The following is a 25249-nucleotide window of genomic DNA, read 5'->3' on the forward strand; positions in this document are numbered from 1 at the left end:
CAGTGGTAGACTGTGTGCTTTTCAAATCCGAAACAATGCAATTGGGCAGAATGGCAGGCTCTTTAGAGCAGCTAATACTGCAGCATTCAAAGCTTACAGTCCAGACCTGATCCCAGAGGAGGAACAAAAGGACTTTCGGATGATACATCAGATTTCCCACCTAAATCCTGATTACGAGTTGCGCGGAGCAGAATTCCTGTATAGAATTTTGCTGCGCCTATTCACAAATGGCATCGTGTTTTTGCACCTGGTTTTTGCCAGATTCAAGAACCCAGGACGCGATTTTACTGGACAGATAAACCAGCAGGTGAAATCCAGCAGCAACAGCTGCCAGGCTTCATCCCCTGACCCTGCCCGGCCTCCTCCACTGATTATCTTCATCTCCCCCCTCTAACCCAGCCCCGTCCAGAAGCCCTTGATCCCATTTACCACCTACTGTAATAAAAATGGTAAACCCAATAGAATAGGAAATTCCATGCAGTTTAACACCCAGTAAAACCAGGTTTGCAGTTAATCCTCATTCCCTGGTGTTTAACTCATTGTTGCACAGTACTGGCGGGGAGTTACAGTATGGCACCAGTAATTATGGGTGCAGAGTTTGCACCCCACCAGTATCGTACCACTGGTGATGAGGGCCCCACCAGGCAGGCCAGTGAAGGACACAGTGATAAAGGGACCTTCAAGGGATTTGAACTCATGTTATGTTATGTTATGTTATGTTATGTTATGTTATGTTATGTTATGTTATGATAATTGAATTTGTTGAGCGCACGAATACCCAAAGGTGTCTTGGCGCTAGCCACTATGTGCTGTTGAGGCCAAGGAACAGATTATACAGAGTTAAATAAACAGGTCTTCAAAGATCTGCATATCATAATCTGCATCTCATTGCATACGATAACAAGGAGCATTCAATTTCCTGAGCCTCACTTTCAGCTAAGGCCAACTCCACTTGAGAACTGACTAATGCCACTAGATAGTCCGTTGTCAAGGTACCCGAATAGAGTGTCAGAACTAAAAGACATGTCTTATTGTCATACCTTTCACCTTATGTCAATCAATCAATCAATCAAATAATTTGTAAAGCGCACTACTTACCCGCAAGGGTTTCAAGGCGCTGAGGGTGGGGAGTGGGGGGGTGCTGTTGCTACTGGTCGAACAGCCAGGTCTTGAGTCGTCTCCTGAAGGTTAGAAGGTCTTTGGTTTGCCGTAGGTTGAGGGGGAGGGTGTTCCAGGTCTTGGCGGCGCGGTGGGAGAAGGATCTGCCTCTGGCTGTGGTTCTACGGATGCGTGGGGCGGTAGCCAGGGCGAGGTCTGCGGAGCGGAGTTTTCTGTTGGGTACGTAGAAGGAGAGTAGACTGTTGAGATAGGCTGGGCCGGTCTTGTGGAGTGCCTTGTGTGCGTGGATCAGGAGCTTGAAGGAGATTCTTTTGTCGACGGGGAGCCAGTGCAGGTTCCTCAGGTGGGGGGTGATGTGGTGGCGGCGCGGGACTTCGAGGATCAGGCGTGCAGAGGCATTCTGGATTCTTTGCAGTCTGTTGATGAGCTTGGTCGGGGCTCCGGCGTAGAGGGAGTTTCCGTAGTCGAGTCTTCTGCTGACTAGGGCCTGGGTGACTGTTTTCCTTGTGTCTGTCGGGATCCATCTGTAGATCTTTCGGAGCATACGGAGGGTATTGAAGCAGGTGGAGGAGACAGCATTGACTTGTTTGGTCATGGTGAGTTTCGAGTAGAGGACCAATGACTTCTAGCTTAAATTCAGTGAGAGGTACCTATAGAGGGTCTATCATAACAATTACTTTTTATATATATACATCTCTCCATTTTGATATCTCTACGTGCTGTAACTAACCATTGCTAAGTTTTGCTAATTTAATAGTGCACTCAATGAACTGACAGCGATAAGGCAGGCGAATGAGTTGGCCTTGTCATGATTCAAACTCGTGATCTGCAGGTAACACTAGATGTGATGTCAGCTGCAAATGTTTAACTCGCTGAGCCATCTTGTTAGCTGATGAAGACCTGCTCGTATCCACCGGTGATGCAGAACCCTTGAGTCAAAAAGACAGTTCACCACGACATGGCCAGCTCAGTGAAGGAACATTATGCAGGAGTCTGACACCAGCTGAACCTCTTTGCCCTCACGGTAGAGGTCTTGGTTTTGGGAAGAGTCTTTGCCACCCAGCACATGTTCTCTTTGGTCAATTGTGCACGTTGTCTACAAGCATTTCACAAACTATTACCATATTTTAAGATTTCTACGCGTTCATTTTGGCATTTCCATACTTGAACAGCAGTTTAAATGCTTGATGCTTGCAAGAGTGCAAGTAAGTTTACTGATTCTATCTTTTTTCATGAAAGTATCATTCTGTGAGCTGGCGCCAGAGGCAAACGAGGAAATACCTCCACCCGTTTGGGATTAGACACCCTGAGTGATGAAATTAATGCCAAAGGCACTCACAAACTGGAAACTCGACACACAAGCAGAGCATCCTCTCACTTCACGTCATCACAGACACCTTTGCCAGTCCTGGACTTCCATGTGGCCAACAGGGGCATAGCTTCAGAGGGGGCGTTTAGGGTGCAGCCCTCCCTCCGAAATAAATGGGCTCTTGGCTTGGTAGTTGGGACTGCTACATCTGTATTGGTTTCTCTCGTTTTTATTTCATTAAGAGGTTTTAACTTGTTCTTTTTTTGGATCTGGAACATAAATATATATAGTGACAGCTAAACAAAAAAGTATCCTAACCCTTAGAAGTACTCCTTGAATGTGTGCCAATTTACAACTTTTTGGAATTCACAAACCATGGCAGTCGTGGGCTTGGAAAGCTGCCCCGGTCTGAGGTTTCCAGCCATACTACTGGCAATCAAACACCCAAAAGGTGACCAGACGAATGTTTGCAAATAGTCTAGTCACTGGCAGTCCCTTAGGATAGCATTCCAATGCATTGTTTTTTGCCCTTGTGCCACTCTGGGAGGAGGCCACCCTCAGCGCCTTGAGACCCTCACGGGTAAGTAGCGCGCTTTACAAGTACTCTGATTGATTGATTGATAGTACTGACATGGTTCATCATGTGAACAGTCCACCCTGCATTTTGGTCATCTCACCCTTTCACCCTGCCGCCCACCGCTTTTTGGCTGGGAAGTTTGAAGTTGACCCTCCCCCCGCCCCATTCTCATTGCATAAGCTACATCCCCGGTGGCAACCCAATGCATTCTGGATTTTCAAGTTGTGGCTTGATTTCACTCAATTAATTAAAGTAGAACTGAACTGATTAAAATAATACAACCAACAACGATTCGTAGATATAAAGCCCAGGAGGAGACACAGCGTGAAATGGAGTGAGGTCGCCACCCTACACTTACGAGACAAGCATGAGGGAAGTTGCAAGAGCAGGACTTTAAGTGATCCGGGTCCTGCCGGTGCTCAACGGCGGCAGTTCTTAAAAGCAGGTGCTGAGACGGGTGTTTATCGGCTCTCCATTTTTACCCTCACCCTCGAATGAACAAAAAATCATAACTTTGCAGCAGCACCACTGTCTAAAGCCTTTGATGTAACTGCAAAGAGACTCGTTTTAGTTATTTCACAGTCTCATCATTTCAGAACTGAAGCGTTTTCAATATACAACAAAGCCATAGTTGTTGCTTATTTATTTTATGCAACTATCAACCATTGACAAACCCAATAGTTCTGGCTTGTTGTATGTGTAATGTTACTTGTTGTGTTATATATCTGGATACAATGACAAAAGCAGTAAAATACCAGTCGGGTGGCACACTATGATAGGCACTGATTTTTAGCTTTGGCGTTGTTAAGCCACACCGTTAATTACAACAGCCACGTCCCTTTGAGAGACCCCCAGTTTTTTTATCCCACTTAAAGCGCTGGGCAAGAGCTACTGATTTTTAGCGTTGGCGTTATTAAGCCACGGCCTTAATTACAACTGCCACGTTCCTTTGAGAGACCCCCGTTTTTTTCATCCCACTTAAAGCGCTGGGCAAGAGCTACCGAGATCAGTCCAGACAGAACAGGAGACGTGTATTGCTGGCTCGCCAAAGAAGCTAATGCTCCCTTCCTTCAATTGGAGTGCTAAGTTTCCCAGGGCCATGCACAAACAGGCCACCCTGGCCAGGGATTGCCTTTGCATGCATGTATCCAGTTCAGGACTACGAGTACCAGAATGCAAAGCAAGACACCTAACCTAGATGAGCTCCTCATACAGGAACCCGGGGACTTTCCCGCTATATAAATTCAACATGCAAAGCTGTGTTGATTAAAATGACAGGCGTGGCCGTAAGTGTCACACAGAGCCTAGAACTATATGACACCTAGGCTACATGTGACACATGGATACCCTTGGAGGGCAAGCAGGGCACTAGTCGGGGGGTAAAAGCTGGTGGACAGCGTCCACCCACTATTTTCACAAGGTGCACGCCGTCCACCCTGCCAAGAATTTGGGCCCCACTGAATAATGTGCTGAACTCGTCCTGGTGTAGTTTCCAAACGCCGGGACACTTTCAGCAGCGCCTGCACATTGTCTCTTTCCATCTGTAACAAGCAACAGCCTGCAGGTGGCGGGGAGGGGACTTTCTTATTTAAGACTCCTGCTGGGCCCATAACAAAGGCCGAATTTGAGGGGTCATCAGGGCTCCTTTAGTTTGAGTCTCTTGGCTGGGAGCAGTCAGGAGCCTCACACCTGATGCAAATGAAGCGGAGGGGAAACAAAGGCTCACACCTTGTTAGCACTTCACACGTACTTAAGAGAGGCAGCTTTTCACTTTGTTCAGTCCCTGTTTAGGAGATATGCATGCACTGTAAGAATGTCAGATGTGTTGGTCTTTCCCAGTATTTACAAAAAACAAATTGCATTAAATAGAGCTTACTGCCCCTGAAGAGGCGTTGAAATAATTTAAGTACCACTATTTTTTCTTTTATAGCCCTACTCATCCCATTGCAGGGTGTCAGAGCGCTTTACATCAGACGTGCATATTACATATACAATAAATTATATACATTTGTACAAGGTGTTGAAGTCACAGTGCTATTATCCTCGCAATGCGCTCAAACGTACACATGATAGACCTGCTATACACATATGTGAGGGCTTTCGATCTAATGTCACTTCTTTAAAGTCGTGGCTTGTGATGCCACTTTTTATGATGTCAATTCTTGTGACGCCATGTGCCGTGATGTCACTTGGAAACTGCCTAACTAGGTTAGTCCCCCTACTGTTTTTTTTAGGACTTGTGCCCTGAGGGCAGGCATCTAGTTAAGGAATGCAACACCTGGGTGCTTGAAGGCTGCTTTAAGAACACAGTGCAAGTTAGCCACCTAAGGAGCGCGGTAGATTTCATTTCAGTAATGCTATCTTGAAATGGCGACCCTCCTCACCATTTGAGTAACATAACATGTAATTTGTAAAGCACGTTCTCTTGGCGCTGTATAACAGATGTTTAGTGTTAAACAACGCAATGGTACTCATTTTATCGACCTCAGATCGATGAACTACACGGGATTTGAACCTGTGACCATGAGGTCGAACACAGGCCTCTGCAAGGGACGCATTAGTCCACTGAGCCACCATACCCGCCCCCCTCAGAAGTGTGCTGCTGCATAACCAGAGATTGACCCTCTCTGTACTTCCCCACAATGTCAATGTAATAAACCCTCTCCTCGCCAATCCCCGTTTAAACTTTCATTCTAGTCCAAAAAGTGGCAATAAACAACCCCCGTATTTCGGAGTGGTATCTACCTGTTCTGGTAGTTGCCGCGTTGCGCTCCCCGATAAAAGTCTACAGCGCAGAGCAACGCGCCAGGCACTGTGCAGCTTAGACTCACACCTGACGCGGGGGCGCGCGGGCTCTCCGGTCATACATTTCTATAAGTGGACAGAGCATCGTGCCGAACCGCCTGCCCTTCCGTTCAACGAGTCCCATAACAGGTTTACAGCGGTAAATGTAATGCCCTGGCTGTGGTCTTAGTGTGGGCAGCGACAGTGTGCCAGGCATCGAAAGTGCCAGTGTCAACAGCCCCGCGTGCCTGGCTGCGTCACGAGCCCGATGCCCGTCCTGGGTGTTCAGGGGCACACAGTGCGCGCATCCAGCCGCGATGTTCTTACCTGCTGTAGCCGCTGCCGTCCTGCTCCGCCGCGCACACTCCTGGGGTCTGCGTCCGGCTGCCACCTCCAGGGACCGTCGAACGCCTCCCCGGCACCAGGCTGAGCCCTGCCTCCGGGTAGGCACCGCCCCTCTCCGCCTTCTCCACAGACTCACGGGAGCCACAGTAAGCAGCCCGGGCAGCGCCGGCTGGTACCTCAGACACGGCCTCTTTTGGACTTGGTCCGTAAGTGTTGGACTGGCATAACAGAGGGCAAAGCAGCGCGCGGCCCAGCGTCAGGCGGCTGAGCGGCTCCTCTCTAGCGCTACCAGTGCTGAGGCACAGCATAGGCTGAGCTAGACAGCGCAGAGGGCAGCCGCGCCTGTTCTTCTACTGAGGGACATGCACAACGTGGGCAGATGTGGGCTCGACAGGCAGAGAGGCGAGGAAGATCGAGCTAGGGATTTTGGCTGTGAGAGCCGAGCCCGCCAATAATCTTAATCTGAAAACTCCTGCACTTTCTCTCATCAACCTCTCATCTCCGTATTCTTCGTCCCAGTCATGACTAAATGAGGCGTTCCTGCCTCGGAGAGACGCGTACCTGGCTACGGGACCCTTAATCCCATTTAAGAGGTTTAGACAGGGCTTTAAGTGGGATGAAAAAATTGGGGGCTCTCTCAAAGGGGTGTGGTTTAGAAACAGGTAAACTGAAAATCTGGGTTTAGTGTGCCCTTCACTCGTATTTTTCTGCTTCTGTAATCGCATCCAGATAAATAACACAACAAGTAACAATCCATGACTATTGGCTTTGTCAATGGTTGTTAGTTTGCATAAGATAAATATGCAACAACTATGGCTTCGTTGTAGAGCATAGTGAAAATGCATCCGTACTGAAATGATGAGACTGTGTAAGAAATATAAGGAGTCTCTTTGAAGTTACATCAAAGGCAGTGAAGGGTGAGACTGCTACAGAGTTGAGATTTATATGTTTTCATCCTGAGGGTGAGGGCAAAAACTGAGAGCCTGATAGGGACCCGTCCCAGCACCTGCTTTTTAGAACTGCCAGTGCTGAACACCGGCAGGACCCGACCCACATAAAGGCATGTGTTTAGAGAAGATCAAGAGGAGGATGGATATGATCAGAAGGGGAAGTATGCTCATGGCGCCCAACTTCGTGATCTCCTAAAACATAAGAGACACCTTCGGGTTTGAAAGGAAACCTGAACAAGAAGATTTCCGTTCTCAGTACAGCAGAGCCCAGACAGACGATTTAGCTTTCGATGAGGTGATAAAGCAGCAGCTACTGTTTAAACAGCGTAAGGATAAAGATACATCCTCTATTCCTTGTTTCCTTAATAAGAGGCACCCTCTGGAGCGGTTTGAGACTGATTTTCCGCAAATCCTCAAGGTGAATTCAATCCTAGCCACCATGGCATCAATCAACGTCTTCTCTGACTGTAGGGGAGTCTGCCTTACCGGATATTGATGATAAGAAGGTAAAGGTAGCACTGAAAAGATCCTTTTTTTCTGTTAATTTCTCCATTAGAGACAACACTTACGCAGCTTATTCCTCTTAGGTGCTCCTAAAAGACGTTCAACAAATATTTGACTGTTTACAAGAGAGTGGAGACCCGACTTCCATTTTATCCATGTTAGCAATGGGGTTTCCGGTTCGCTAGGGTATGCACCTAAGCCAGGCAGAACCCACCACTCTAGTCAGGGCAAGGGAGCTACACACTGAAGATAACCCCTGCTCACCCCCTACGTAGCTTGGCAGGAGCAGTCAGGCTTATCTCAGAGGCAATGTCTAAAGCGTTTGCGCAGCTCACTCACACAGCAGCGACACACTAGGCGCACCACAAAAGAAACTCCACACAAGGTTATATAAACATAGCCTTTGTATTACTCATAAAAACACATTAGAACACAATCACATATAACACTGTGCCACCAGGCACTTGTCACAACTTTAGAAGGATTGCAGAAATCAATGGGCCAACCGCTCCACTGTCATAATCACATATATCACAATTCTCTTGGGAAACACATCATCCATAGTGCAACATAGTAACGCTTAGCAAAATGCACACATTATAGTAGAATCACGTCTGGTAAAAGAACACTGCATATACATTTACATCAGGGCAACACAATCATGAAATTGGTTTCCCCTGCACACTCTATGTCAACATGTATTACAAAAATAACAGATATCGACAATTCTTGTCTTTCTTTGTTTTTGTTAGGTTTATTCTCATATGTTCTTGTTTAGTTCTTTATTTAGCCTCTTTTTAGCCAACACGTCGCCCAGGGCAGAAGGCCGCAACTTGTTCTTGCATCCTTCCATCATCCCAGAAAGTACGCTTTGACCAGCGTACTCGCTGGGACGACGGAAGGCTGCATGAGCAAACACTCGGAAGGTGGTAAAACGGATGACAACATATAATAAGGGAGAATACTGACACGATTGGGAGAGAAAAACTAACAAAGACAAGGAAGTATTTGGGGAAACCGGGGCGGAATTACAACCAGTTAAAAGATAACACTAACCATACCGAGGAAAGAGCCCTGAGGAAGTTGCGGCCACCTGCCATGGGCAACACAACACATGTTGGCTAAAAAGAGGCAAAAAAAAGAACTAAACAAGAACATATGAGAATAAACACTTTTTTTGTATAAACTGGGTGATTTTGGTTGTCCAGCTGGGGAGTGGGTGATCTCTCCACCTCAAAGCACCGCACATAAATAAGTTCACAACAACTTTCAAGTGTACTTCTGTAGAGCGCCACAGAACCTTCTGCAAACCTCACCCGCGCTAGCACAACACAACCATGACACTGTACATATGGTGCAAGAACCCTGGCAATGTATCACCATATGCCTAAGAACGTCAGGGCACGAATGTGAGGCCATTAGTGTGAGGCATATCCCTTACATTTACCAGCACTTCATGGTGCCTTTACAGCACACAACGCTGTGCCTAGATCACGCTGCAGAGTAGGCAGGGGCAGCTTCCAATACCACGGGGGAGGGGCCCAGCCACTACTTCGGGCCAACAGGACCAACCGTGCCCCATCTCCCCGTACACCAGCAATCTTCAGGCTCCCCCCACCACGGTCTGGCAGGCAACAGTGGGCCCAAGCGCGCTCACTACACTGGAGACCTTCCCCGGTCTCAGCGACCTGGTGGCCCCACCTTGCTTTCCAGTGACTGGCCCCAAGTAGACAGGATCACCCAACACGGAATGGGCACTCACTTGTACCCCGGTCAGGTCCCTTGCGGTGAGCCTCTGACCAGCTGCCTAGGTCACGGGCCGCGAGGGTTTCTTTCTCCGCTGACTAGGGTCTTCTGCCCTGGCTCCTGGAACCGCAACTGCTCGCAACCACATGGTGCAGCCGCTCCAGCCTGCAGAACGGGAAGCGGACGGCAGAGCATGAAGCAAAGTCTTTGTCGGCTCTGCAGTCGTTGGCCCCGCCCACAACCAGGCTTTACCACACGGATTGGTGCCTCTGACTGACTTCCGGCGGCATTCAGATATATTGGGGGGAAACTGCGGATATCCACTTTACACATATCTCACGTCTAGCCAGCAAAATTAACATAAATAGTAATTGTTTTTGCTTATTATTTAAGACAAAAGTGTAATCATTACATTCTAACACACCAAAAATAATAGTAAGAGTGCTTACCTCAATGTTCAGATCTAAGACTTTTTTAATGGTCTTACCCACTTCTTTAAAAAATAAACCAAGATGGGGACACTGATGAAATATGAGAACATCATTAGCTCTTGGTTCCCCGCACTTTGGGCAGTTCTTTACCACCTGCATGTTCATTTTGGTTAACTTTTCTGGCGAACAATATGACCTATGTAGAGTAAAAATATGTTTTTTTCTGAGAGGCGCAGAAACAATAATTTGCCATAATAATTTACCAGTAAATTAAATGCTACTACTGGCACATTATGGCAAGTAGCGTTTAATTTACTGGCCCTGGATATATAGGGATACCACTGTACAAGGGACTGATAGGTAAATTAAAAATGCCAAACAGGTCTAGACAATCTTACCATGTTTACCATAGAGAGCACATGCACTTTAGCACTGATCAGCAGTGATAAAGTGCCCAGAGTCCTACAACCTCCAACAACAGGTCAGAAAAAATAAAGAGGAAGGCAACAAGTTCTGGGATTACCCTGCAAAAAGGGCCAAGTCCAATAATGCAACATGGAGCTTCTGGCAAAATTCTTATCCGGGGTATCTTTTGATAGCCTGTGGACAGCTCCATTCTCTGCAGGAGAGGTTGTTGCGGGCGATGCCTCCTCTGGATGAAATCTTGGCAGTTGCACATACCACAAAGATCTCTGATTCAGAAGCAGCCATTTAACGGCCGCAAGCTTTTCAGGGCAGAATTGGAGGACATGGTCCAGAAGGCAGCTGGAAAAAAAAAGATTCTGAAGCCCTTTAAGCTCTCTTCTGGAAATAAGTCTTTTATATCAAAGTAACCCCTGAAACAACAGGACAAGAGTCCTTTTCATGCCCGGGCCTGAGGCTGGGGTGCTGTGTTTGTCAACAAGACCCAACCAGCCACTCCACAAAATCAAGAACAATCTCAGAAAAGACTATACTGGAGTGGGGTAAAGCCGAAACTGTTTTATCTTCAGTAGAAATAATTTATTTCGGTTTCCTGGGTCCTCAAAATCATAAAGAATGGATATTCCATTCCTTTCTCCAAAAGGCCCCATATACACAATTTCCTCGGTACTAGATTAGCAAAAGACGCTTTAAAAAAACCTATGCTCCAAGGGATCCAAGCACTTCTGGAAAAGACGGCTAAAGTTGCAGCCCATCAAAAGGAGGCAGATTTTATTCTACTCTGTGTGTAATGCCAAAGTAGATGGCAGCTTTCATCCGGTGCTTAAGTTCCCAGAATTAAGAACACCTGATATCAGTTATCCCTCAGATTCATCAACATTTGCAGTGGTGGTTAAGGGAGGACAGCCTCTTACAGGGAGTTTCTGTCAGCCTTCTGCCAACCCCTGTGGGGTTTGAGGGTGTGAGGGAATGGGGTGTATTTTATGGTGTGGTTGTGCAACCTCACCATGTAATACACTTACCAACCATCTTAAGACCAGTAGGTTTCGTTTGTTAAACCCTTAGCTCAACCCAGGGTAGCTGTGGCTCTGAGCAGTCAGGCTTACACAAAGAAACAAGTGTAAAGAATTTAAACAGCACCAAAAACACTGCAGAAGAAATACCTGACACACTCAAGAAATCTGACACCAATTTATAAAAATAGTTTGTATTTTTAGTTAATGTTAGAGACCAAAATGAAAAAGATACAGCAGAGGGTTCTCGAGATACAGCTTTTACAAGATACAGTCAATATGTACTTTTCACCTGACTGCAAACAAGCTTCGGCAAATTCAATGAATTTGACACATAAACTTTCAAGACAACTTGGGCAAGTATTATTGCAGTTACTTTGAGTTACTTTAGGTGACCAACTCTGGCAGGGAGCCAGTCAGGGGGACCAGCAAGGCCCTCAGAAACAGTTACCTCCAGGAAAAAAGCAGTCTTCAGTCAGTTCCAGGCATTGTATCCCCTTGCCATGGACTCCTATGTAAGTGGTCCTGATGCAAGGGATACAGGATGCTGAGAAATGCTCAAGGATGCTGTGGGTGCAATGTGATTAATGGGGGTCTTCCTGCGGCTACTCCTCAGTCCACAGGCTTGGTGAGGAGGTCCTGGCCACTTGGATCGACATCCCTCAAACTCCAGAGCCTGGCAGAAGTCCAGTCACCACTGGGCTACCAGTCGCCCAGTATCGCTGTCATGGGCAATTCCTTCCTTGGATGGTAACTCGTCTTCTGGGTGACCAAGCTGCACTCTGACAACTCTCCAGGGTCCAATAGACTGGGGTGCAACTTTGAGTTTCAGTTCCTGGTCCTTTGTGCTGCATGGTGACAAGGGGCAGCGATGACCATTACAGTCTCTTGCTTTGGCATGGCTTGGAGACGACTTCTTCAGGAGTAGGACATAGCAAGCACAGTCTCTCCTCCTTTGCTAGCCACCAGCTTCAGCTGGTGCAGTTCACACCAGTCCATCGAGATCTGATATCTGGGTGCTAGGGGTGCACTTTTTATGCTCAGAAAATGCTCTCAGGGTAGATTGTGGTCAGTAGCCAATGGGCTACTAGATTTCCTCCCTCCTGATGACTACTTCCTGCAAAGTGTGGTGTCTGGCTATCCCAGAATTCCCCATTTTGTCCACTTCCAATAAGGCAGAACCGTTCTCCTGACGCGTATAGCTCCATAACCCAACCCAGAGATTTGACTACCAAGGGGGCTACACAAACCTGTAAAAACGGTTTGGAAAATGGTTTCTCCTCTCCTTTCCACGTGCCAGCCTGTCTACCTAAACAATAGAGCAGCCCCTTTCCCAAGTGTTCACCATTTGCCTGTCAAAGGCGGCTTCTGCTTTGAAGCTCGCCTTTTGAGCTAACGCCTGTGCGGGTTGCTGTCAGGGACAGGTAACACCTCTCTCCTGCGCAGTCTTCTATTGTCTCTTTTCCTGAGAGTCATTTGCATATCTGCCCAGGAGGGCAGAAAGCTGCCTCAGGGACAGACCCTGTGTGCAACCACGGAGAGGCACAGGGGATTTAGGGCAACAAATGTGGCAACTTTGTAAAAGGTGCATACTGCAACAAGTTATTTTAATTTCCACTTGGGCATCTAGTGGTAAGCAAAAGAGCAGCCCCTCTCCCAAATATTCGCCATTTGCCTTTCAAAGACTGCTTCTCCTTTGAAGCTCGCCTTTTGGCCAACACCTGTGTGGCTTCCTGCCAGGGATAGGTAACACCTCTCTCCTGCACAGGCTTCTATTGTCTCATTTTAGTGGAGTCATTTGCACGTCTCTCCAGGGGGCCAGAAAGCTGTCTCAAGGACAGACCCCATGTGCAATGGTGGACGGGCACAGGGGATTTAGGGCAACAAAAGTGACAACTTTGTAAATGTTGCATATTACCAGTTATCTTAATTTCGATTTGGGCATTAAGTTGTGCTTAATGTAACAAGTTGTCTGATCCCTTAAAGTATCAACTTCAGTAGCCCCAGTAAGAAGTTAGCAGGGCTGCTGTGGGCAGCCTGCAACTCTGCACTCGCCAATGTGGCTACCAGCCTTTTCCACATAAAAATGACATCTGTTGGAACATGTTAAAATGCACGTTCCACTTCTTGATACATAGCACCCTGACTTAGGGCTTGCAAAGCCTTCCTTAGGTGTGGCTTACATATATTGAAAAGGAAAGACTTGGATTTGCCATTACTTTAAATGGCAAAGTCGAGGTAGCAGTTTTAAAACTGCCCCTTTAGTCTGCGCTGGTAGACTCGGAGCGATGTTTTACCTTTGTCACAACTTGGGTGGCACAACCAGTGCTTCAGTCCCTGGGGTGTTCCTCTAACTTACAGGCTCTGGGTACCATATACTGGGGACTTAGAGGTAAGTTAGCTTATGTCCAATGGGTACTAGCCATTCGTACATACACACTTTAAGGTCAGAGCACAGGCACTGAGGTCTGATCAGCTGGCCTCGGTGCACCTGCAGAGTCAAAAAACCAGCAGCATCAGTCCAAAACATTCCTTCCTCCCTGCCTAGAATCCAAAGGCACAGGGGTCACAAAAAGCTGGTGTGAAGTTCTTTGTCAGTGTGCTGAAGCAGCTCCTTTGAAATTGAAATGGGGCTCTTCACAGCTCCATCCCTCCCATCCTTTCAGGGTGGCCCATCTTGCCAAAACCAAATCCCCTTTTGTGTCTCTGTCTGGGACGAATACACAGAAGCCAACTGATAGTCACACCTAGTTATGTGACCCAGGACAAAGGCTGCAGACACCAAATTGTTAGGACAAGAAAATACAAACTTTCTAAGAGTAAAAAGGACAAAAGATGGATGGAATGCCCAACAATGTCAAACACTCACCCAGAGTATAGAGATCTGGGCCTAAATCCATCGTTTATTTTGCTCACCACGCCATTCCACTTTAGACACAGCCATTTGTAAATCAGTCTTGACCCTGCTCCCCATGGGAACAGTCCAGCCCGAAATGCCAGGCAAAGTCCTCCAGGACCAGAAACAAGCATCTTAGGACCGGTTTCAGGGTAGGCCCTCATCAGCCAGGATAGCTTGACTCCGGTGGTATGGTGAGCATGGAACCCACTTCTGGGCATACCCATCCCACTTAGGGCAACAAATGCAAAAAGAACAATTGATGGACGGAATGTTGAACAGTGTCAACGGGAATGCCTTCAGATGCATTGTCTACTTAGGCAGGTGCCAAATTCCTTCCTTTCTGCCTCCTCTGCACCACTCTTGTGCACTATCACATCATTTTCTAAGCCCCATGGAGGCAGCAAGAGAGAGTATACCCAGTGCAGTAATTGTAGAATTGCAAATAGCAGAGGAAAGGTAGGCCGCAGCAGTTATTGTAGAAATGCATGGAGCCAGCGGTGCCAGACCGTCTCTCTACCAAGGGGTAATTAAGAAAGATGTGATAGTGCACAAGAAATGAAGAGAAGGCAGAATCCATGGCTTCTTGGCTCAGCTAGCTTTTGGCTTGTGGGGACTTGGATCAAGACTAGAGGTCCTCAGGATAAGCCAGAACCAGACAAAATGTGTTTTGAAAAGCTTATTTATTTCAGGGAGCCATTAAGTTACCTATTTGACTCCCGCATATTGCATTTTTTGTCCCATAATTTCCCAAGAAGAGGCAGAGCACGATTATAACATCATTACTAATCCAAGATCATGGATACAGTGGAATCCTATGGTTGTTTCCCAATCCAACATGGCTCCTGTACTTCCTGCTCCAGAAAGAAATGGAGCTGGACTATAGAATTATTCTCGACCTATGATGGTGGGCGCAGTGGATTAGTATGACTTCTTACCCTTCCAAGATGGCTCCTGCACTTCCTATGATGTCACTTCCTGTCTATTTAGTGTAAAAGTCTGCTAATTTCAGGGGAAGATTCACCACAATGCAGTATTCTTTGTCGTGTCTTTCTCTAGATTTTTGTTTTATTGTTTATCCTCAGTATTTGAAATTGATTTAGGAATCTTCTGGAAGTCTTCAATGCAAGTCTCCTGATTCCTGATCCTTTCACCTAGTTTTGGGTAGTTGTATCTTGATACTCATCTTCTAACTTCTTCATCCGTTTCTGGAGGTATGCTCCCTTTGGCGTTTTTCATCCCTTGCAACATTTCCTGAGGGTACCTGTTTAATGCATTGTTTGCTCTGCGTAGGTGATACTTTGGCAACACAGGTCATGCTAATTTCAGGCAGCACCGAAATAAAGACAGAACCCAGAGTCCAGTCCATATCCTCATACAATATGGAATATAGGTATTTTTGTTGTTTTAGTTGTTAAATGTTCTTTTCTCTGTGCCCAGATTCAGCCTTTATCCTCCTCTTCTTACAATACTGTTTCTATATTTTTTTCATATTTTACTGCTAGATTCCCCATTAGAAATAGATATGTGATACTGTTACCACCTTGCCTGTATGCCTTGTATGTAATACTTGCTTTTAATGAAGACTAAGGGTCTACACTAAATCCCATCCACAGAAAACATAAAAAAAAAGATTTCAGTTAGTATCTTCTCGAAGATATTATTTTTAGATTTTCTTGAGTAATAAAAGAGAGTTCTTATATCCTGTAAAATGTATCCTTCTAAGACATTAAGCTTAACATAATCAATCTGGGGATACAGTTTACTATTTGGGTTAAATTCCCCATTTTCTTGTAATTGATAATAAATTATTGATTTTGGGCAAGAAATTATTTCTGTCTACATTTTCTCTAAAGAGTGAAAACTTCAGTGTTTGTATGAGAGTATGTAGTATTGTTGGAATAAAAATGTTTTAGCTGAGTTCTCCATGCATTCCATGTCTTACGTTAGCATTTGCGGCACAATTTTATATTCAGCCGTCATTTTGAGCCATGGTCAAAACTAATTTCTGTCTCACTCTCTCTGCCCCAGCTGAAAGCAGCTGCAATAGTTTTTGTTTCTCCAAGGTTGAGCTTCGCTGTGCTAATGAATACATTGTTCTTGTCAGTACATACCTTTCCCATTAAATAGGACTGCTCCCGCCCTTAGAGCAGCGGGTGCAGGCCGAGTGACTTTGATACTGAGATAACATGTGCCCAGTCTCAGGATTGAAACCCATCCTTCTGTATCTCCTTTGTTCATCAGCTACCAACTGGAAATTTCCAGTCAGGGCGTGTCTTCATTGGTTCTCAACTGTACATAATGTATCACCATGCTTGCTAAAGTCAGTCCCTCTGCCGCAATCCAAGGAGGCTGGTCAGACCGGACTCACCTGAATAAAATATATTTGGTTTGTATTATCAACTGTCTGATCGACTCTTCATTTGTGTGGAACGCTGAGAGGTGGTCGCAAGTGACCCGGGTGACCTTAATCGGGTCACTTCCTTCAGTTGGCGCTCGAACACGGACTCCATCGGGTGACCCATCCTCACCCACGGACTGGTGGGGAGGTCGGGCCACGTCAGGTTGGATGGGCGGACCAGGGATCCCTGCATGAGAGAGTCCTGAACTCGCAGCTGCCCCGTCTGTCTGACGGTCGGTGCCTCGCCCAGCAATCATCCCGACTGGGGTCCTGAACGGCGAAACCCTTGGATCTGACCGTTTGGTCCGAAGAGTCGGCATTTGAGAATACATTTGTTTGACCTGTGTGCACCAGGTGAGTTTGCTTTGGTTCTTTGTGGCTATGGTACCATTTTGGTCTGTCTTTGGTACGGTCTGAGGACCGATTTTGAATTGTCTTTGGTACGGTCTGAGGACCGCTTTGGATACGTAGCGTTTCTGAACACTTCATTAGGCAACATAACGAATTTGGCCTACTTTTGAAAATGCCTTGTTTAAGTCGCTTCTTGGTTTCTTGTTGTCGTTATTGTTCTGCTGATGCTTGACTGGAAGAAAGTCAGCCAGCGCTCCGGAAGGCACTCCGAATTTTGACATGTATGTGAAACATGGCATTAACCCTATTATGTTTAGTACGTTATGGCACAAATATACGAGGGACAATGCTGAGTGGCAGTGGCCATTGACGGGCACTTTTGATGAACAAATAATTAGTTTTTTACAGGAGAATTTTTTGTGAAAAGGAGTAGGCAGTCGATGTTTGATTCTCTTCAGAACATGGCAAAAGGAGGCTATACAGAGAAGAATGAAAGCAGAAAAAGAGGCTCGAAAGGGCAGGATGCAAACATTGACTCAGTAAGCTGTAGCGCATGATAGACAGAAGCAGGAGATAGGCATTGAACATGAAGATAGGAAGTTTCGACTGAATATTGATAAATCATATCTAGCCCGAGAAGAAAAAGACACTTTTGTAGAGGAACTGTTAGATGCTTGATCCCCACCACTGTATGTCCCGCAGAGGGTATGTCCCGCCCTTCCTCAACAGGCCCAGCTACTCGGTTCTTCCATCTCTGCTGTTTCTGCTTCTGTTACTGTTGATCAGACTGCCTTGGCCACGGTACCTCATGTCCTTTCTTTGTCTTCGCCGTCTGTGGCAACTGTGACTGTTAGTACTCCTGCAATGCCTATTGCCTCGGCAACTCTCTCTCCAGCTCTTACACCCACGACGCAGCCGACAATGATGTAAGTAGCTGCTCCCTCTGTTGTTACCCACACTGTGTTCCTCCATTCCCTGACATCACTGAGTAGAGAGGCACTGATGCGCGGCCCTGAAGATAGAGTGGACGAGACTTAAGGAGATCATGGGGCAGACATTGGTGCGGTCTGATGTGGGAGATGCAGAGAAAAAGGTGGTGGCTAATCAGGCAGCACAGTGGGCTCGTAACCCCATTTACAGTGTGGAAGATGTGTGGAGTGTGATGAAAGATTATTAGCCTTTCGTTCAGCCACATGCCCTTAAGCACATGTCGGATACTCTGATCGGTCTTTGGGAGCAGCATTTCAAGGGTGCAGCACCGCAGGTTATCTATGATATTAGGTATCATGTGTATGTTACTGATATGGAGCCTGCTCATGTCTTTGGTAATGTTGCAACATTGGTTGCTTATCGGGGAAGGCTACTGGAGCAGAGCCCCACCCCGGTGTCTCAGTACCCTATGAGGGAGGTGCATCCCATATATCATCCCGAGATACCAGAGATACGGGATTAGCACGATCATGTGACTAGGCCAAGGGTAGAGGCCCATTTCCAGGAACAGTTGGTTTATACCCCATGGAAAAGGAGTGAAGTCTTGTAAATTTACTCCCCGAAATTGCGACTAGATTACAGGCTTCTGAGAGCACCTGGTCCACCTCTTCTCCTTCTGTTATCTTGAATATGGAATAGTATTACGAGCACAGGGAAAATGAGGATAAGGAGAAGATGGAGAAAAACCATAAGGATTTAAAGACAAAAGTGTTGTTGCAGCAGGCTTCTCGAGGGAATGGTAGAGGACGTGGTGGTCCGGCCCGGCAGCTCCCTCGTACTAGCAGGCATACTAAGCCGGTAGGGCCGAATTAGTGTGCATATTGTAAGGAGGAGGGACACTGGCGCAGCGAGTGTCCGGTGCTTTTCCAAAAGGTGGCGGTCCAAAGATGATGGGGTTCTCGTGGACGGAGTCATGGAGATGGTGGCCAGGACAGGGCTCAGATAGCTGAGACATCGCAGGGTCATACTGATCAGAACTACTTTGACGACCCTCAGGGCAAACAGTACTACCATGATGACTATGATACGGATGAGATGACCGGGATGTCTTACAGCTAAGACAGTCGGGGACAGGGTGAGGGACCAGTTATGATACCTGTAGACCAAAGAGGTCCGTACGTTAGTGCGGACGTGTATGGTTCGACTAAGGAGTTTCTGGTGGATACAAGTGCGGCAAACAGTTCTATTTCTCGTCCTTGATCCCTGGGGCGGCTCTGTCTGGCCATAATAATGTTTCGGTAGGTTTTTCTGGTGTACCTGTTGTGAGCCCTATTTCCAAACCTCTTGCGTTGACAATTGGTCCTTTTACTGTGGATTCGCCATTCTTGCTGACGTCCAGTTGTGGAGAGAATTTGATGGGTTTGGAGCTATTGAAGAAATTACATGCCACAATTTATTGCTCCCCGGAGGGTGTCTACATGACAGTGGGTCCAAATGTTGTGGGCGCTACGCAGTGCCTGTCTAAAGATCTGCCTCTCCCTGCTGAATTTCAAGATGTGCCACCCACACTGAGGGCAACGGGCAACACAGATGTGGGTTTGTTGCAGATATTGCCTGCTTCGGTTTGTGTAAAGGAAGGTGCTATTTTACCCCGTACTCCTCAGTATAAGATACCGCAGGCAGGTGAGCGAGCCTTGATAACACTATTGCAGGATTTGATTGAGAAAGGAGTGGTTGAGGAGACGACTGCTAATGTTTGTAATAGTCCTATTCTTCCCATTCTCAAATGGACACCTTCAGTTCCCTCTAAGTATCACGAAGATGTTTATCGCTTTATGATTGATTTGCGTAAAGTTAACAGAATAGGGATTCCCCAGTTTCCAGTGGTCCCTGACATTACGACTCTCTTGACGATGATTCCTTCTTCTGCTAAATTATTTTCTGTCATTGACTTGAAAAATGCCTTTTTCAGCATCCCCATTCATCCTGACAGCAGGTATCTGTTCGGGTTCACCCTAGCTGGTAGAAGCTTTAGATTCTGTCGGGCTCCTCAAGGCTATACAGAGAGCCTGAGTATCTATAGTCAGGCTTTGAAAAATCTGTTGGATTCTTTGTCGCTCCCCACAAGTAATGTATTACTCCAATATGTTGATGACCTGCTCATCGCCTCGAACACAGAACAGGGTTGCAGAGACCGTACGGTTAAACTGTTGCTCCACTTAGCTGACCATGGTCAGAAGGTATCCCTTTCCAAATTCCAGTATTGTCGACAGGAGGTCACCTACTTAGGTCACCTACTGTCGAAGGAGGGTAGGAGATTGACCCCTGAGCGCATCAGTACCATTGTGAAAATGCCTGTTCCGCAAACTCAGAAAGATGTTCGCGTTTTCATAGGTATCACTTCCTATTGCAGGCTGTGGATACCTGGATACTCAATGCTTGTAAAGCCCCTGCTTGCACTAACACTAAAAGATGTGCATGGGCCCCTGCCTTGGACACAAGAGTGTTAGCAGTCTTTTGAGCAATTAAAAACTGCGCTTTGCTCGGCTCCAGTGCTTGGAACCCCTAACTATGTGTTAGACCTGGCATATTGGCGTGAGTCTCCCTTCCATTTTTCGCTGTGCCTCATGTAATTTTTGTTGGTGTTAGTTGCTCAGGGCACTGTGCCACTGCTGTCCAGTGCCACAGTGCAAGTGCTCCCTATTGTAAATTGAAGTATGATTTGTGATTCCATGATTGGTTGGTTTGGTTTAGCTGTCAGACCCTAGTACAGTGCACCAGGAGTGCCCAGGGCTTGTGATCCAAATACTGCTGGTGGGTTTGCAGCACTGGTTGTGCCGCCCACAGAAGCAGCCTGTAAACATGTGACTAAGGTTTGCCATTGCAGAGCCTGCATGCAGTCTGGTACTGTCATGCTGACTGGGCAAGTGCACCCACTTACCAGTCCCTAAACCTTCCCTTTTCTTCATATCAGACACCCCTATGGTAGGCCCAAGGGCAGGGTGCATTGTAAGGATAAGGTAGGACATGCCCTGGTGTGTGTGGCATTCTCTAATGGTGAATTACAGCCATTTTCGTTTTTCACTATTGCAAGGCTAACTGTTCTCCATAGGCCAGAATGGGCAGTTTGGTTATCACAGTTTAAAATCCTAACTGACTCAGGGAACATGGTAGAAATTTGAATTTAGTATGCCTGAACTCAGGATGATAAAATACATCTTTTAGTAAAGTTGGTTTTAACATTCTGTGTTTGAAAATGTCACTTTTAGAAAGTAGGCATTTTCTTGTCTAACCATTCAAACCTGCCTCTGCTAGGCTGTGTGTATTCCTTTGTCTAGAATTTGAGTGACAGGGCTGGGGAATTCCAGGAGACAGGGTGAGGTGCCCCAGTGGTGAATAGAGAGATCTGCATCTAGATGGGTGGGAGGAGTTGCACCTGGGACCTGAATAGGGCTGTGCCTGCCTTCCACAATGCTGGCTCCACCCCCTGGGGAGCGACTGATGTCTCTGCCCTGCACAGTGAATGAAGAGAAGGAATCCTGTCAACAAATTGCTCCAGAGCTGTACTTGCCTTCCACAATGCTGCCTCCACCTCCTGTGGGGCGTCTAATGTTTCTGCCCTGCACTGTGAAAGGAGAGGAGAGGTCTGGTAAACAGAGTGCTCAGGAACTGGTTTGGGCTGGGCAAAGGCCCCTCTGCCTTCAGAGGACAAAGGATTTCTGGGTATAAATATTGGGACCCTGATCCCAAGAATTTAGATCACTTTGGGAAAACAAGAAGAACATCTGCTGAGGGAGGAACCAGAAGAAGCTGAGGAGGAAACTATCCCTGAACCTGGGGGATTGTCCTGCAGTGGTTGCCTTACTGCCAAAGAGAGGAAAAAGGAACTTTGTGTGTACTTTTGCTCAACTTGTGAAGGATGTCCAAGGGCTTGGAAAAGAGCTTGCCTCCTGCTGGAGTCTCAGGAACAACAGACTTCACCCCCCCAGCTCCCCAGAGTTCTTTGGAAGTGCCTGTTGCTGTTGTTGGGCCTTCCGAGGGACTGCGTGTCGCAAGGAGCTGGAAGCGCGACTCAAGAAGGAGAAGAGTGCCGCCGTCGGAGCTGTTGTCGTCACATCTCGTAAAGTGTGTCACCGCTGCAGCATCGCATCAAGCGGAAGCGTCTCGCATCATCCAGGTAGTGTCTCGCAACGCCGAAGAAGCGTGTCGCCATCGCAGCCATTGTAGCTGACGCATTGCACCACCTCAAGAAAAGAGTCTCGCATCGAGGAAGAAGCATGTCACCATCGCAGCCATCGTAGTTGTCGCATTGCACCGCATCAAGAAAAGCGCCTCACATCCACGGAGAAGCGTGCTGCCATCGGAGCTGCTGTCGTCGCATAGCGTAAAGGGGTGTCGCCGCTGCAACGTCGCATCGAGCGGAAGCGTCTCGCAAACGTCGGAGAAGAGTGTTCGCTGCCAAAGCCGCTGTCGTCGCATCTCGCAAAGTGTGTCGCCGCTGCAGCTGACGCATCGAGTCGAGTCTTCTCGCAACATCGGAGAAGCGTGCCACATCTGGAAGATCTTCACGTCTTTATTTCTTTGCACCAAAAACTTAATCGCATCAACATCGTTGCAACACTTTCGTTGCCCTGCGTGTCGCATCTAAAAGGTACATTGACTTAAAGTGTCGCATTTAAGAACTTAAGAGAACTAAGCAAAATTCTACCTTCTAAAGTAACGGTATTGTGTATTTTTGTTGTTTAATGGTCTTGTGGTAAATCTATATAAAGAATACTTATTTTTTATATAAAACCTGTGTGGTGTCCATCTGTAGTGTTGTCACTTGGTTACTGTATGTGTTCACAAATGCTTTACACACTGCCTCTGAGATAAGCCTAAGGGGGTGAGCAGGGGTTATTTTAGGAGTGTACCCCCTTACCCTGACTACAGGCGAGGGTCCCTATTTGTCACAAGTGCATACCTGTGCCAACTAGAGACCCCCAAGTCTAACACTATGCCAAATGCTTCGTGTTGTATGTCCATGAGCTCGGTGGTTGCGCGCTTTCTGTTTTAACACAAAAATTTGAACATAAGCAACAACTGTGTGCTTATTTCTCTGCCGTGCGTGCTTGACCCTGTCGCCCGAACCCTCCCGAGCTCTCTAAGAGCGGTCGCGGCCATGGCCATCTCGATAAGACAATAGGCTGGATTCGTACTTGATACTGACGTCACAGTTATGGTACCTTATGCTGTGGATACACTTTTGAATAAGACGAAGACGCAATACCCCACTAGTGCACGTCTGACCGGTTACAAGCTGACACTCTTTCAAAAGCACATTACGATCAAATTACTGTGCCACTCTGAATCCAGCCACGTTACTACCCCTCCCTTCTGAGGATGAGGAGATAGACCCACATGATTGTATCTTCTGAACGGAATAGGAGACGAAAGGATGGCTAGACCTGACTGATAACCCCTTATCTGGCCTCTAAGGGGAACTATACGTCGACAGCTCTTGTTTCAAATTACCAGATGGCACCACCACTGCGGCATATGCACTCACTACGCTGTGTATGGTAATTGAGACTTCACGAGTTCCCTATCAGTCCCCCCAAGCAGTTGAGTTAGTTGCCCTAATTCGAGCCTGTGAGCTGAGCGAGGGACTGGTTGTTAATATTTATACTGACAGCCAGTATGTTTTTGGGGTCGCCCATAATTTCGGGCGGCTCTGGGCAGAGAGAGTGTTTCTTACTTCTCATGGAACACAGGCTTCTGTCCGCCCTGACATTCCCTAAGAAAGTGGCGATTGTGAAGTGCAGCGCTCATAAGAAGGTTACTGACAAGGTGGGTGCGGGGAACGCTTTTGCAGATCAGACAGTTAAGGAGACAGCCCCCACTAAGATGAAAAGAATGTTTGTAGCAGGACCAGCCAGGTGGATGCCCGAGTTCTCCATGTTTGAGGATATACTAGAAAATGTGAAGGAGATCGAGACTGAGGCCACGGTGGAGGAATTAGTGGTTTGGCAGGAGAGTACAGCAAATTTGAATGATGAGCGATGTTGGATTGATAAGTCAGAGAGGCAGAGATGGATGTTGCCAGATGCATACGTTCTCACTGTAGTGACAATGGCCCACGGCCCAGCTCATATCAGTGCTATAGGGTATTTGCAAGTTGTTAGACCCCGTATGGCAGAATGACAATATCTTCAAGACAGCTGCCCATTTGGTAAAATACTGCATGGTGTGATTGATGCCTAATCCTGGCAAGGGTATCCCTATACCACCCTGTAATTTTACACCCCCCACATTCCCGTTTGAGGTCCTCCAGATGGATTTTATCAAAATGGACAGGGTCGATAATTATGTGTTGGTGGTCGTCTGTGCATTCAGTAAATGGGTTGAGGCCTACCCCACTAAGGAAAAAACAGCCATTGAGGCTGCAAAGATACTCCTGAAGGAGTTCTTTCCTCACTTTGGCTTACCCCATTTGATCTGGAGTGATAACGGAAGTCATTTCAATGCCAAGGTGTTAGAACTGGGGGTCTCTAGTTGCCAGAGGTAGATACCTCAGTCCAAATAGGGACCCTTGCTTCTAGTCAGGGAAAGGAGGGACACACTTTTAGATAACCCCTGCTCACCCCCTGGTAGCTTGGCACGAGCAGCCAGGCTTATCTCCAAGGCAATGTGTAAAGTATTTTCAACCACACTCCCAGTAACACAGTGATAACACCACAAATGGACACCACATCGTGTTTTATAAAAAATAGCAGTATCTTTAGCCAAAGGAATACGATGAGACCAAACGATAGAAATCCAACATATGCATATACGTAATCTTTCACTTTGCCGGGTATTAGGTCAGCAATCACTTATAGGTTCTTGCGGTATTAATGAGCAGTTCACAAATGAGCCAATGCAGTCCTAATGCAATGCTATGCAGTTCGTAATGCAGTTCGTAATGTAGTAATAACACAGTCCTTAATGCACGTACTAATGCAGTTCGTAACGCAGAAATAATGCAGGTCGTAATGCAAGAATAATACGAATCGTAATGCAAGAATAATGCAGTTCGTAATGCATGAATAAGGCAGTTCGTAATGCAAGAATAATGCGATTAGTAAATGAAATAATCAGGCAGTTCGTAATGCAAGAATAATGCGATTTGTAATGCAATATTCAGGCAGTTCGTAATGCAAGAATAATGCGATTCGCAATGCAAGAATCAGGCAGTTCGTAATGCAAGAATGATGTGATTCATAATGCAATAATCAGGCAGTACGCAATGCAAGAATAATGCGTACGCCAATTGGCGCGGTCAACTCGGGCCTCTACTATGCCCCAACACCAGAGATAATGGTCATGAGCTTACAAGGGCAGCCCCGGTACTGCTGAGCAGGTACGGGCCGCTCGGGGACTCAGCACGTCTAACGTGGTGCAGCGGGAGAGAGCTCGGAGCACTCCTGCACTCCTCCTGCACGCCTCCCC

The 25249-nt window shown here is 46.8% G+C and overlaps 1 protein-coding gene across 1 annotated transcript in view; it reads right to left on the minus strand.

Annotated features, from left to right (window-relative positions):
* The window catches only part of RCAN2 (regulator of calcineurin 2), a 442692-nt gene extending 436265 nt beyond the window's left edge, over positions 1–6427 (minus strand). The window contains exon 1 of the mRNA XM_085610544.1: positions 6117–6427. The gene's annotated coding sequence lies outside the window, so the exon portion shown is untranslated. The remainder of the gene's footprint in view (positions 1–6116) is intronic.
* Positions 6428–25249: the final 18822 nt, after the last annotated feature.

Source organism: Triturus cristatus, chromosome 6 (genome assembly GCF_964204655.1).
Source record: "Triturus cristatus chromosome 6, aTriCri1.1, whole genome shotgun sequence".
NCBI lineage: Eukaryota > Metazoa > Chordata > Amphibia > Caudata > Salamandridae > Triturus > Triturus cristatus.